Below are 13,920 nucleotides of genomic sequence, written 5' to 3'. Positions count from 1 at the left end.
TATATGCAGTGTTATATGGGGAAAAAATTATTGGGGGCGTGACATCATGTTTTACAGCACCAGGTGACACCAACCCTAGTGACACCACTACCAGTGTTTAGTTAAAATATGCAAGTAACCCTTTTTGCCCTCTTTACTTATACTACATTGTCAGGGCTGGGCTCAGCTATTCCTTCTCTGAGCTGGCTGCTCAGCTGTCAGCTAATAGCCAGCTCCCATCTCTCTCCACAGTTACTCAGCTGTTGATGATCCTGCTCATCAGTCCTGCCTACTTAAGCCGTCCAGTCCAGAGGAGCTCTGCCTTCGCCTTGGTCAACATCACAAGAAACTTCTCCTGCGTTCCTGTTTAAAGACTGGCTTTGCTGACATCCCTTCTGGCTCTGGATCCTGCTTGCTGTTCCATTACTTTGATCCCTGACTTCCAGCTTGGCTGACTATCTGTTCCTGTTACTGAACTTTGGCTATGTTTTGAGTACGTTTGTTCTTTTTTCTTTTATTATTAAACAAGTGTGATTTAACTGTACTTCTGTCTCGGTCTGATTTCATGGTTTCTGACATACATTTTCTGGATTAATTGAAAACTCTACCATGTTAGCCATCAAATAATGATTAATGAAGAAAGTCTGGCATTCTATGCAGCTTATATTGTAGAAAAGCCTGAAGAACAGATCTAAGGCATCCCAAAACTTGGTCTTTTATTAACTTAATGTGGTATTAAAATTAAAAAAAAAACATTTAATTTATTGTAGCTTACCAATCATTAGATGTGGTGGCTGTATTCATTTTTTTCAGGCTTTTTTCTCTCTCTCTTTTAACCTGGTGATATGGTCAGTAGCACACTTCCTGTGTTATAGTGCCTCCACTCTGGATGAATGAGCACCTTTGGACAGTAATTGTCTATTATAAGCCGACCATTATAAGTTGGCCATTATAAGCACCCCCGCCAGTGGTGGTTCGTCTCATAACTTCTACATCTGCAAGAGATCTTGTTCTTTTGAAAAACAAGACTTATTGGCCAGATCACCAGTTGAAAAAATCCTAAAAAAAAAAAGGATGTGGGGGCGTGGCTTGACAGCGCTCAGGAATGGCCGCTTAGACCGAGTGCGACAGAGGCCTGCATCCGTGGCCCATTCAGTACTATCCAGCGCTATCCCTTTACGGGAGACCTAGAGGATGATGCCCAACAAACGTAAGGGGGAATATCGGCCGAAAAACTCACGGCCTTCTTCATGAAACCAGCGTCATAGGTTAGTAACAGCCAAGATGGCACCGCTGTGGCCACCACAAGCAGAGCCTACACGGACCAAGGATGACATTCCAAATGAATCAGCCATAATTACACCCCCTCAATACTCCAGTGAAAAAATAGGAGGCAGCCCTATGCCAGGCAGTCCTGCAAAAACTAGAATGCGGATGGATGTTCCACCACCATCAACAGACAGTGAGGCCCAGCCATTTAACCCTCTTCAATCCAACCAGGCCCTCCAATCCTCCATTGCAGAATTCCCCACTTCAGAACAACCCGTCCTGGACACAACCCTTAAGAACATGTTCCTATCACTTCAGTCTTCATTACTGACTGACCTCTCCTCCCTAATCTCCAAATTCTCTACCGACATACACAATATGGAAGAAAGAATCTCATACATTTAGAATAAAATGGGGACAGCACCACCACTATAAATGACCTCATAAACGCTTATGATGATGTGAAAGATGAACAGCACTGGATCAAATCTAAACTAGCGGATCTAGAGGACTGGTCCCACCATAATAATGTCAAATTAAGGGGGGTCATTGAGTCAATACCACCAAACGCCCTCCCTCAGTATGCCAAAAGACCTCATGTCAGTTACTCTGCCCAAAGCTACACCGCTTGAGATCACCATAGACAGAATCCACAGAATAGCCAAACCAGCCCACCTAGCTGCATCGGTGCCCAGAGATGTGCTGATGAGAGTTTATTTTTTCCACACTAAGGAAAACCTTCTAACAGAAGGCAGAAATAAATCTTCTCTCCCTGCCCCGTTTGATGGCATTCAACTATTTCCTGATCTTTCCAAATATACCCTCCAACTGAGGTGAGGCTGAGCTAAACCCACTAACAAAGGCTATGAACAACCATAAGATCCAAAAAAAGGCGCTATCTTGAAACCCTCCCATACCATTTCCACCCTCACTGGAGGAATGAAACTACTCTACAGATGGGGCATCTTAGAACCTCCATACGACACCAATCAATTTTCAATCCCGAGACGCCCATTACCACAATGTGGAAACCACTCCAGTAAAACTAAAGGAAAACATAGATGACAACATTATCAAAAAGGCCTATGGCCCCGACAGAATTGTTCTCTCCAACCTCAGGTTCAAATAACCTGTTCTTGTTTTATTTGACTGTTTACTCCATGGCAGAATTGCTGATCTCAGCTTAGTATCTCCACTGAATTACCTCTCTACATCTCATTAACATTACACAGCAACTTGTGCTTCAGAAATAATTGCTAACGTGACTTGTTCTGAAAGGAAGGGACGATCTCTAACCAGGACTTCCTCACCGCTGCCGAGATCTCCTAACCATCAGCTGGACTTCTCTTTGCTACTCCAACAAACCATGAGTGCTTGAACACTGCACACACACACACACACCACCCCTAACCATAACATTGCCGATCAATATTTTGTCAATCAACGCACATGGGCTCAACCATCCCGCAAAACGCCTCTCCCTCTGGAAAACTGCTCATACCCACAATTGCAACATATTGTGCGTGCAGGAGACAAACTTCATATCCACAGCTGCGCCTAAATGCTCTAACAAGTGTTTCCCGCACATCTACCAAACCTCCTTCTCCTCCAAAAAAGTGGAGTGCTGATAGCTATTAGAGACTCCATAACTTTCCAACTTCATCACTCAATTCTTGACCCTAATGGATGATATGTGGTAATTAAATTGTACACTATCAATAACGTTACATACACGCTACTAAACATATATGCCCCTAACGATCACCAAGTTCTTCATAAAGTTATGCGCACAATTAAACCACTTCACCAAGGACACCTCATCATTTGCGGGGATTTCAACCTTGTACCTGATACACGCCTAGACTCATCATCTGCAGCCAAGCAGAAGGAATCCCTCATGCAAAAATTTCTATTCACTCGAGAGGTTTTTGATGTTTGGTGTTGCCACCATGATTCCTAAAGGGACTACACGTATCTTTCACCAATCCACAAATCATATTCTGTATCTGATCCTGGTATGGTGTGGTGTGCTCATAAGGTTTTATCAGAGGCATTCTCATTCAAATGGGTTTACGCAGGAAAAGGGAAAGGACGCAGCAAATAGACCTGCTTATGTCCCAGATTGCCGATCTGTAAAACCAGGACAAAGCTAACCCCCAAGAATCCTGTTCAACCAAAATTATGGTTCTTAGACAGGAGCTATGGCTACTTCTCTTAGACTCATTTGACAAGATGCAACACAAAATAAAGTATTTTTCTTACACAACATCCAATAAAGCTTGCCGTATCAAAGAATACCGCACTGAAACGAGAATAGCATACCTGTACCACCCCCACAGCAAAGCCAAATTAATGGACCCTCAAAATATAGCTGATGCTTTTAGTGCATACTACTGCGGCCTATACAACATTGCCCCATGACCAGTCCGCACACTTACCCTCTCTAGAAGACATTAATGCATTCCTAAATCAGGTTAACCTCCCAAAAATAACCACTGAGCAAGAAATCTAAATGCCCCATTCATAGACCAAGAAATCCAATCCATTATCAAAAACCTCCCAGCAGGAAAATATCCTAGCCCTGATGGTCTAACAGGCAAATTTCTCCCAAATACTGGCTCCACATATGTGTATTATCTATAACAATGCTGCTTTCTTTTCCTCATTTCCCCCCAAAACATAACAGGCAATGATAATAACTCTTCCAAAGCCAGGGAAGGAGCCAACCTCCCCACAAAATTTTAGACCAATTTCCCTACTAAATCTAGATATAAAAATATACGCCAAAGCCTTAGCCACACACCTACTAGATATCATACCCTTGCTAATACACTGTGACGAATCAGGGTTAACCAAAGGGAGCCAGGCATCCGACGCTTCCAGATGTCTTATTGATATTATATACCATGCACAGTCCTCCGGAACGCCTTCTCTGCTCCTCTCACTGGACACAGAGAAGGCGTTCAACAGGATTCACTGGACTTACCTTCAGCAGGTCTTCCATAAATTTGGATATCAAGGAAAGATTTTAAACGCAATCCTTGTGCTATATCAGTGATGGCGAACCTTTTTGAGCCCGAGTGCCCAAACTGAAATAAATAAGTTGGTTTTGTGTTGCAAAGTGCCAACACGGCAATTCATGAGAGAGGAGTGCTGAGCGAAAGAGAAGGGGTGTGTGAGAGAGAGGGGGACACAGAGAGAGAGAGGGGGGACACAGAGAGAGAGAGAGGGGGCAGAGAGAGAGAGAGGGGGGCAGAGAGAGAGAGAGAGGGGGACAGAGAGAGAGAGAGAGAGAGGGGGACACAGAGAGAGAGAGAGAGTGGGGAGACAGAGAGAGAGGGGGGACACAGAGAGAGAGGGGGACAGAGAGAGAGAGAGGGGGCAGAGAGAGAGAGGGGGGACACAGAGAGAGAGAGGGGGGACACACTCAGAGAGAGGGGACACACAGAGAGAGGGGACACACATAGAGAGAGGGGGGACACACACAGAGAGAGGGGGGACACACAGAGAGATAGCCCTCATAGCCTGCACCTCTCCGCCTGTCCTCGTCTTCTGGGCCCACAGTCAATCTGTTCTCCGGGCCTCACTGTTGGAGTTTGAGGAGTCCAGGGCCTGGAAGGCACAAGGAATGCCCCTCTGCGGCCATAAAATTAAGCGGTGAAGCTCTTCTCTTCACTCCCTCCCGCGCTGTCATGCTTGTAGCCTACCACGCGGAGGATGTGGGGCCGCCCACTCACTTGTGCAGACAGTTTCCTGCACCTTGTCGCTGCTTGCTTCGATCCCTCCCCCTAGCTGTTAGGCCTGTAGCATTCCACATGGAGGCTGCGGAGCCGCCCACTCACTCACTAGTGCAGATAATTTCCTGCACCTCGCCGCTGCTTGCTGCTGTGTTCTCCCCGCCGTGAACCTGGACCCTCTCGTGTGCCCACAGAGATGGCTCTACATGCCAGCTGTGGCACGCGTGCCATAGGTTCGCCATCACTGCCCTATATACTACCCCTTCAGCAAAAGTATTTTCCTCTGATATGCTCTCCCAACCATATAATATTAGTAACGGCACTAGGCAAGGATGCCCACGCTCACCCTTAAAATTTAACCTCCCTATGGAACCCCTAACAGTTCACAACAGATCTAACCCTCTAATTTCTGCATTCAAAATAGGCCAAATTTCCCACAAAATCAGTCTATTTGCAGACAACATAATCCTTATGATCACAAACTCGAATCCTTCCCTGGCAGAAATACAAAATACCTTGCATTGGTTTAGTAAAGTATTGTACTACAAGGTTAACAAAACAAAGGCATTTATGCTTGATCTAGGTCTTAATGCCACAAATGGAAATCTGCTACAAGCACAATTCCCTTATATATAGGTAGAGGACAGCATATCATACTTGGGTACCCAACTTACCAAATCAGTGAAAGGCCTCTTTGCATCCAACTACAAACCATTCTCCACCAAACTACAATCTGACCTACAACTTCTCTCTAAACACAAACTATCATGGACAGGGAGATTAGCAGCCTTTAAAATGTTATACCTACCCCAATTGCTATATTTATTTAGAACCATTTCCATACCTATCCCTAAAAAGTACTTACAAAATCTCCAGACCACATTAAAAAAAAAAAATTCATCTAGCAAAGGAAAAAAACCCTGATGCGCACACTCACACCTTACTAAACACAGATTAGCAGGAGGTGCAGGGTATATTGATTTTGAAGATTATTACATAGCTGAAATACGGGACTGGTTCTAGACATGTGCATGATGAAAAAATTTGTTTTGTTTTGATTTGTTAATCTAGGTATTTTGTTTAGTTTTATTAAGTTGATTTGTTCAATTCGTATTTGGAATTCGTATTCGTAGTTTTATTATAGAATTATTTCGAAATGGTACTCTAATAACACACACAGTCTTTTTTGTTTATATTGTAAAAGGAGTGTTCGGATATATCCAAATCTCCGAATAACGAAAAATTTGTCTGAATATTAATTCAGAACAAAACAAACCGCACATGTCTAACTGGTTCCAACCCACTCCACAAACCCTTTGGGGCCACATTGAAGCCTCACTAATCCTACGCTTCTCTGATCCCTACTGCTTTTCCCCCCACCACTGAGAGCCTCAGCTCTGGCATGGTTAAAATTGGCCAAAACAACAACATCCTCACAAGGCTATATATCTCCACCTATTTAGCTTGAATCCATAAATTACCTAACACCAGACCTATACATATCGCATTGGCAAAACAAGGGCATCAAACACATACAGGATCTCTACTCTGGTATGGCAATTAAACCCTTCAACCAGCTGAGGTGAGAATATCATCTCCCAATCAGAATATTTTAAATCAATAAGTTTTTATTGAATATTTCACAGAACATAAGTGAAAAAACATGTAGAAAAATATTCGCTTACACATGCATTTCCTCAGTTTATGACACAGTCTTTAGGATTATTCCATAATAAAGTCTGTATACAATAGACATGATAACCAATGTAAAAAGTGTGATATACAATGTATAACTTGCTGAATCAAGAGCGAGGAACACCTCCCCTCTGCCCAGACACCCCAACCGGAAACACGATGCACTCAGGAGGTGAGCGGCATCCCTTATCCCTCTTTTGGGGGTTATTGCACTGTTTTCATTGTTAGATAATGTCTAGTGTTAGTCCATGTAATATATGAAAAGAAGTGATGTTCAAAAAATAAAAATAAAACAAAAATATAAAAGGATACGATAATATAAAATAGAATTAGGAAAAAAGTCAGATTGTTATTTCCCTTTGGATATGGTTTATAAGTGATACATTTAGGCTTAATGTTTTATTGTGTACCAATCTACCCATTTTCCCATATTTTTTGGCCTTTACTATGATTGTTTTGGGTTGAAGCATATAACATCTCGTACGCTGCATGAGTGTTAGTCGTAGTTATTACTTCATGAAGAGACAGGGTTAGTTGATCTCTCCAACAGCACATTATTGTTAGTCATGCACTCAAAAGAATGTGTACTGCTATGGTCCTGTACTCTGGTGGAATTAACTCTATGTCCAAGGATAAAATTGCATTTCCCGGTGACACGGGTACTTTAATATTCAGTACTTGTGAAATTGTACCATAAACTGCCTTCCAAAAGGGGATTATATTAGGGCAAGACCAGAGTATATGGTACAATGTTCCCACAGCACCACAGTTTCTCCAACAGGTATTGGAACTTTGTGGGGAGAATTTAGCTATCCTATAGGGTGTCAGATACCATCTGAAGAGGATTTTCTGCGATAATTCCCATAGATTTACACTCTTTGACGCAGCGTATGTGATGTGTAGTGCCTTTCGCCATTGTTCCAGGGAGTAAGAGGTATCTAAGTCCTTCTCCCAGGCAGTCATATGAGTCGTTTTCAAAAGTATATCCTTATTCTTCAGTATATTATAGAACAATGATATACCTTTAATCTTGGTGGTAGGGTTTGTGTAGTATTGGAGTACCCTCCATGGCATCTCAATAGTTGTTTCCAAGTTGGAACGTAGTAGATGTGTTATCCTATGGTATGTGTAATATTCTGAGTTAGCTAGGTTGTATTCTATTCATATAGCCCTGAAGGTTTTAAGAGTTGGACCAATCATTATATCTTCAATTCTTTCTATCCCCTTTTCCACCCGGCTTGAGACATTTAGGTCAGGGATGATGTGTGCTAAGCTATAGATAGGCATTGATAGCGTGGAGGTAATGGAGTCCTGAGAGGGAGTGTTTAACAAGGCTCTCCATGCATGAAGTGATGCTGTGATGGTGGGAGAAAGTGATGCGTATCTAGGGGTGTATTGTTGGCTGGTAAGAAGAAAGTGATAAAGATCACCTCCTTTAAGTTGTATATTTTCCAGTTGTTTCCATCTAGTATTGGGGCTTCGGGGGGGAACCATGTTTTGATTTGTGCCAATACTGAGGCAGTGTAGTAATCTTTGAGTACTCCTCCCGCCTTCCTAGTGTTGATTAGTTTGGAGAATGCACATCTCGCCCTCCTCCCTTGCCAAAGATATCCGTTGATCATGAATTGGGCTTTAATAAAGAAGGTATTAGGTACTGGAATAGGGATGGTCCTAAATAAATATAGAAATTATGGTAGTAGTACCATTTTAAAGGCTGCTAGTCTCCCGGACCAGGATAGTTCTGTTTTTGCTAGAACTTGAAGTCTGGAGTGTAGTTTGTCTATGAATGTGGAGTAATTTGCTTTGAACAATTCCGCCGTCTTGGGTGTTAAGGTGATGCCTAAGTAATTTATACCAGTGGTGTTCGACGTGTATGGATATAACTATTCCATTTTGCACCTAGTTTAAGGAGGTATATTGATGCCAAGGATGTATGACTTAGTGTTGTTTAATTTGTAATAGGATATACCAATTTTGAGTGTTTGATGTATCGAGGCTAATGAGGTCTCCACGTCGGTGATCATGAGTATAACATCGTCAGCAAATAGACTGATGATGTGTGTTGAGTTGCCCTGTAATTTGAGGGTGGTTGCGTATGTAACTCGCCAGAGGTTCCATGAGAAGGTTGAATATTAATGGTGAAAGTGGGCACCCCTGGCGAGTTCCATTTGTGATATTAAATGTAGTGGAAAGCACCCCCGAGGTGTAAACCTGGGCAGAGGGCTTGGTGTATAATGCCATAATTGCAGAAAATATAGTGCCACTGAATCCAAACTTCTCCAATACCTTAGCAAGATATCCCCAATGTATCCAATCAAACTCCTTCTCTGCATCCAAAGCTAGGAGCAGAGAAGGAGTTCCCTTCAGATTTGCCGGGTGGATTATATTAATTAGGCACCTAGTGGCGTCAGTAGTTTGACGTCCTTTTGTAAATCCGGATTGGTCAATATGTATAAGCTGTGGACGTATGTCTATTAGCCTTAGTGCAATCAGTTTGGCATATAGTTTCAGGTCGTTATTAAGTAATGATATCGACCTGAAATTTTGTGGAAGAGATGGTTCCTTCCCTGGCTTGGGCAAGGTGATTACAAGTGCTTTCAACATTTCTGATGGGAAGGAGGAAGAGGCAGCTGCAGCATTGAAAATAGTAGTTAGGTGGGGTGAGAGGATGTACTTGAATGTTTTATAGTATTCTCCTGTATATCCATCAGGACCTGGGACTTGTTTAGTGGTAACATATCAATAGCTTGAGACACTTCCTGGATTGTGAAGAGAAAGTTAAGGTGCATTAGTTGTGTTGGGGTTAGTTGGGGAAGAGACACTTTCTTCAGAAAGCCATTTATTGCCTCAGGGGTTTGTTGAATGGTATGTGGATCATCTGCCAAGTTGTACAGAGATCCATAATAATGGCTAAATGTGTCAGCTATGTTTTGCGGGTGATGATGTTTATCTTTAGTGAGCGGGTGTAAGATGTACAGTATCTTGGTGTTGTACCTGCAGCCCCGTAAGTGTTGTGCTAGGAGTTCCCCTGCCCTGTTATCATTTACATAATAATTCATGTTTAGACGCCTAGTAGACTTTTTAAAATTTCCTAATAATAGTATTTGAAGATCATATCGAAGTTGGGATAATTGTTTAGAGATTGAGGGTGTGGGTTTTTGTTTATTACTGATTTCTAAGTTGTGAATTTTGTTTGTGAGATCCTGTAATTGCTGTTGGTGCTGCCTCTTCCTCCTTGCCCCCAGTTTAATAAAAATACCCATCATGAACGCCTTATGGGCATTCCACAGTGTAAACTTATCATCCACAGAATCTAAGTTTTTGCTAAAATATTGCAATAAATGTTGTTCCAATATAGTTTTGGTAGGCTTTTCCTGTTAAAGAAGGGGGTTAGCTCTCCAGATTGGAACAGGGTTCGAGGAGAATGAGTCACTTATTGTCAGCACTACAGACGCGTGGTCTGACCACGTAACTGCTGCTACAGTTCTGGTCAAGGTCCATTGATCTACTAGGAAGAGATCAATTCATGAGTATGACCTGTGTGGTGAAGAAAAAAAGGTGAAGTCTTTTTCCCCTGCTTGAAGGCATATCCAGGCGTCAAATAAGTTTTGCTGATGTATAGTATTTTGATCGTTTGGGTTGTTCTGGTGGGGGTGGAATCATGGTGTGAGTCTGGGATAAGGTTGAAGTTCCCACATATCACCAGAGCTCCTTTTTGGTGGGCCCGTATCTTTCAAAAGGTTTTGTTAATAAAGCATATTTGGTTAGAGTTTGGGGCGTAAAGATTCACAATAGTGTACGTTGAGGAGTTAATATCGCAAATTAGTATTATGAATCGTCCTTGTGGGTCTGAAATCACTTCATGTTGATGGAATAAAACATTGTCCCTTATTGCAATTAGAACTCCTCTTTTTTTTGAGTCTGCGTTTGCAGTAAAAATATGGGGGGAACTGTTTATTTGTGCATTTTGGGGGGGGGAGAACTATTGAAGTGCATTTCCTGTGCACATAGGACATCGCTTTTGAATTGTTGGGCTTCTTTCCATAATGACTTATGCTTGACAGGGTGATTAGGTCTTTTGGTATTTATAAAAAGAAATGTCACCCCCATGTGGACAAAGAAGGTTTAGTTGTTTGACATTCTGTGTACATATAAGTTCTTTTGTTAGTGGAGAGCCAAAACCAGTATAGGTTGTTTTGCTAAGTGTTAGTGCAGACCAGAGAAGTGTTGTATTCACATTTTGAAGTGCAGGCATCTTTCCAGTTCTATTATCAGCCTGGCTATGCTGGCGAGGTCTCTTTGGAGGTGTTGATCTGGGAGAAACAGTAGTGGCTCCTTCTGAGAGCTGTAAAGGACTCTGTAAGTTCTGACTGTGTTGGAAAAATATAGTAAGAAGAAAAAAAATTGCTATGAACATAAAAACTTGAACTTTGAATAACATTTTAAAGCTTTTCAAGTGAACATTGTGATCCAAGCTTGGTATTTCATACCCGAATGCAGCATTTTGTTGCTCAAGTGGTTTTAAGGGGGTGAGTTTGTGAGCCGAGAGAGGCTACTCTCCCCATAGAATGGAAGAAAATACTTATTTGCTTTCCAGGTGGTCAGTGTCTTTTAGCATTCTTAGCCGTGACCTTTTGCCATTCAGGACCTGCATGAGGAATACTCCTAGGGGAATCAGGCCTGCTGACAGGCTCTGGAAGTATCTACCATTCTTTGAGCAGAGATAGACCCTTTTCCAGTGAGTCTATGGTGAAGGTATGGGCCTCTTTGGGCATCTACTAAATTGTTTACAGTGGCTGCAAACTTCCCCTTCTTGTTTTCAATGTGCCCACTCTGGATTCTACAGCCTGTATCTCCTTATTGAACTTTTGCATGCAGGACATCATGTCAGTTTGGATTGAGCTCCTTAGGGACAGTAACATGTCGTTTAGTACTGTGTCCATAACTGGCTGATTACTCGTTGGGAACACCTCAATGCTGTCAGGCAGCTCTCTAGTGTCCTGCCCAGAATCAGTGCAGGGACTAGCTGTGGGGCTGCATCCAGAGCCATCCATCTGGAATTTGGCTTTAGCTGGGCTTGCAGACTGAGGGGTACTAGGGTAGGGTGGCTGGCTGCCTGGGGACCCACTATTTTTGCTGATAGATGCAGAGTTAGCTGGGGTGGAGTGTGTGTCATAGGCCAGGGTGAATGTATGGCCGGCGCCATCTTTCCTACCTCCATGTGTCTGCCATGTAATGAAATCCGTCAGTTTCTGGGGCTTCCTGAGTTCTTTTCTTTTCCTGGCCATGGTCACCGATGCTATGGTGTGCAGATCGCTACATTTTTGGGGTGAAAACCACCTCTGGAAAGTTGCTGTGTGCTGCTGTCTGTCTGTGGGAAGAGGAGCTCAGCTCTCACACTTCCATCTCTCTCTGCAGCCGGCCACGCCCCCCAAACTCAGAATATTTTAACCACCTTCACATTACTCACTGTCTACTCACTGACTACTAACACACTCTACACCATCCCTGCAAACTCCTTGTCATACCTCACCCTCCCAAACACAAAACAAAAAAGGTATCTCTCTGTTCTACAACTCACTCCAGCAAAAAGGAGAATTCACTAAACTCAAACCTCATCTACAGTGGGAATCGGACCTAAACAAACATTACTCAGACCAACAGTGGAAAGACACATTTAAGTCAATATTCAAATCCACTTGTTGCTCTATGGGAGATGTACCAAAAACTATTATTACAAAAGGTACTCGACCCCTGTCAAGCTAGCTTCCTTTGGGCCTCAACAATCTGATTCCTGCTGGAGATGCCAAGGGGCAAACGGAGATTTGCGCCACATATTCTGGACATGCCCTGTTCTACATTCTTTTTGAACAAGTATCTTCCGGATATTGGAAGACATCACAAAAATGAACATCCCCCAGTCCCCAGCACTAGCCCTATTAAACATCTCGATTGGAAATATCCCTCCTCCATTTAGAACTGTTACAACACATATCCTCTTAGCAGCCAAACTAAGTTTAACAAAATTGTGGAAATCAAGACAGGCCCCTACTATTATAGATACTTTAGAACTAGTGAACACACATTCCGCTTATGAAATATTGATGGCCTCCAGTAGAGGTCATTACACCAAAGCTATATTCATCACACCAAAGCTATACCTCTCTGGCAACCATGCTTGAACTGGATTAGAACAGCAAAATTAACATAATCCCATATGCACAGTCCCATAATGTGAAAGTGATAGTCATGATGTACCCTTCATGTTAGGGGATAAACCTAGCTGATATTAGGTTTCGGGGAAAAGACCCATGCTGCATATCACCTATTCAATCCGTAGGTCTCACTTAACTGGAAAGCTCACTGTTAGCCCCTCAATGTTTATAAATATGTTCATCTTTATAATGTTTGAAACTCCTTATCTCAACCAATCAAAATGATGAGGGGGCGGTTATGTCTCTCTCTGGGACACAGTTTGTTCCCACTGGGGGTGTCCTTAGAGGAGGACTATATACACCATCCCACTTTCTCCACTTGGAAATTACTATGCTGTGTAATGCATCTCATATCAATTTACTTGATGACCTTTGTTAACACGCTCTAATGTACGACAAACATTATCCTTCATTTGTTAATCTGTTTTACCTGATAAACTTCAATAAAATATTCATGAAAAAAAACTAATGCAGCCATTCCATCTAAGAATTGGTAAGCTGCAGCATAATAAATGTTTGCTTTTGGATTTAATGCTGCTTTAAAGGCTACATTCACCTTTGAAACATGTTACATGTTCTACCCATATTTAGGTAACATTCTTCAGCTCCTGCCCCCTCTCCCTTTGATCCCTGCCTCCCTTTGACAGCAAGCTGGGGATCTTCTCCCCACACCCGCTATCACTTTTTAAAATAGTGTGGCTGTGTGGGGCTCTGCCCACACAGCTGCATTATACAGTCACAGATTCCTGGAAGTTTATAAACTACAAGTACTGTTTTCTACCACGGTGCTGCTGAGCACTCTTGTACTCGAATTACATGTCCTCTGGCTTTCAAACAAAAAGCCCAAACAGAGGTTGGGCTGAAAGCTGAAAGACATGTCTGCAGAACAAAGGTGAACTTAGCCTTTACGTTATCCAATAAAGGGTATCACTTAAACTCTTTTTTTTTTTACAGCTGAAAACAAAGGCATCATTATGGCCATGACAGAAATGCAACCACTGTACTGCTCAAATGAATTGCATGCC

This window comes from Aquarana catesbeiana, linkage group LG07 (assembly GCF_042186555.1).
Source record: "Aquarana catesbeiana isolate 2022-GZ linkage group LG07, ASM4218655v1, whole genome shotgun sequence".
Classification (NCBI taxonomy): domain Eukaryota; kingdom Metazoa; phylum Chordata; class Amphibia; order Anura; family Ranidae; genus Aquarana; species Aquarana catesbeiana.
The sequence above is the reverse complement of the archived record's forward strand: the minus strand, read 5'-3'. Positions refer to the sequence as shown.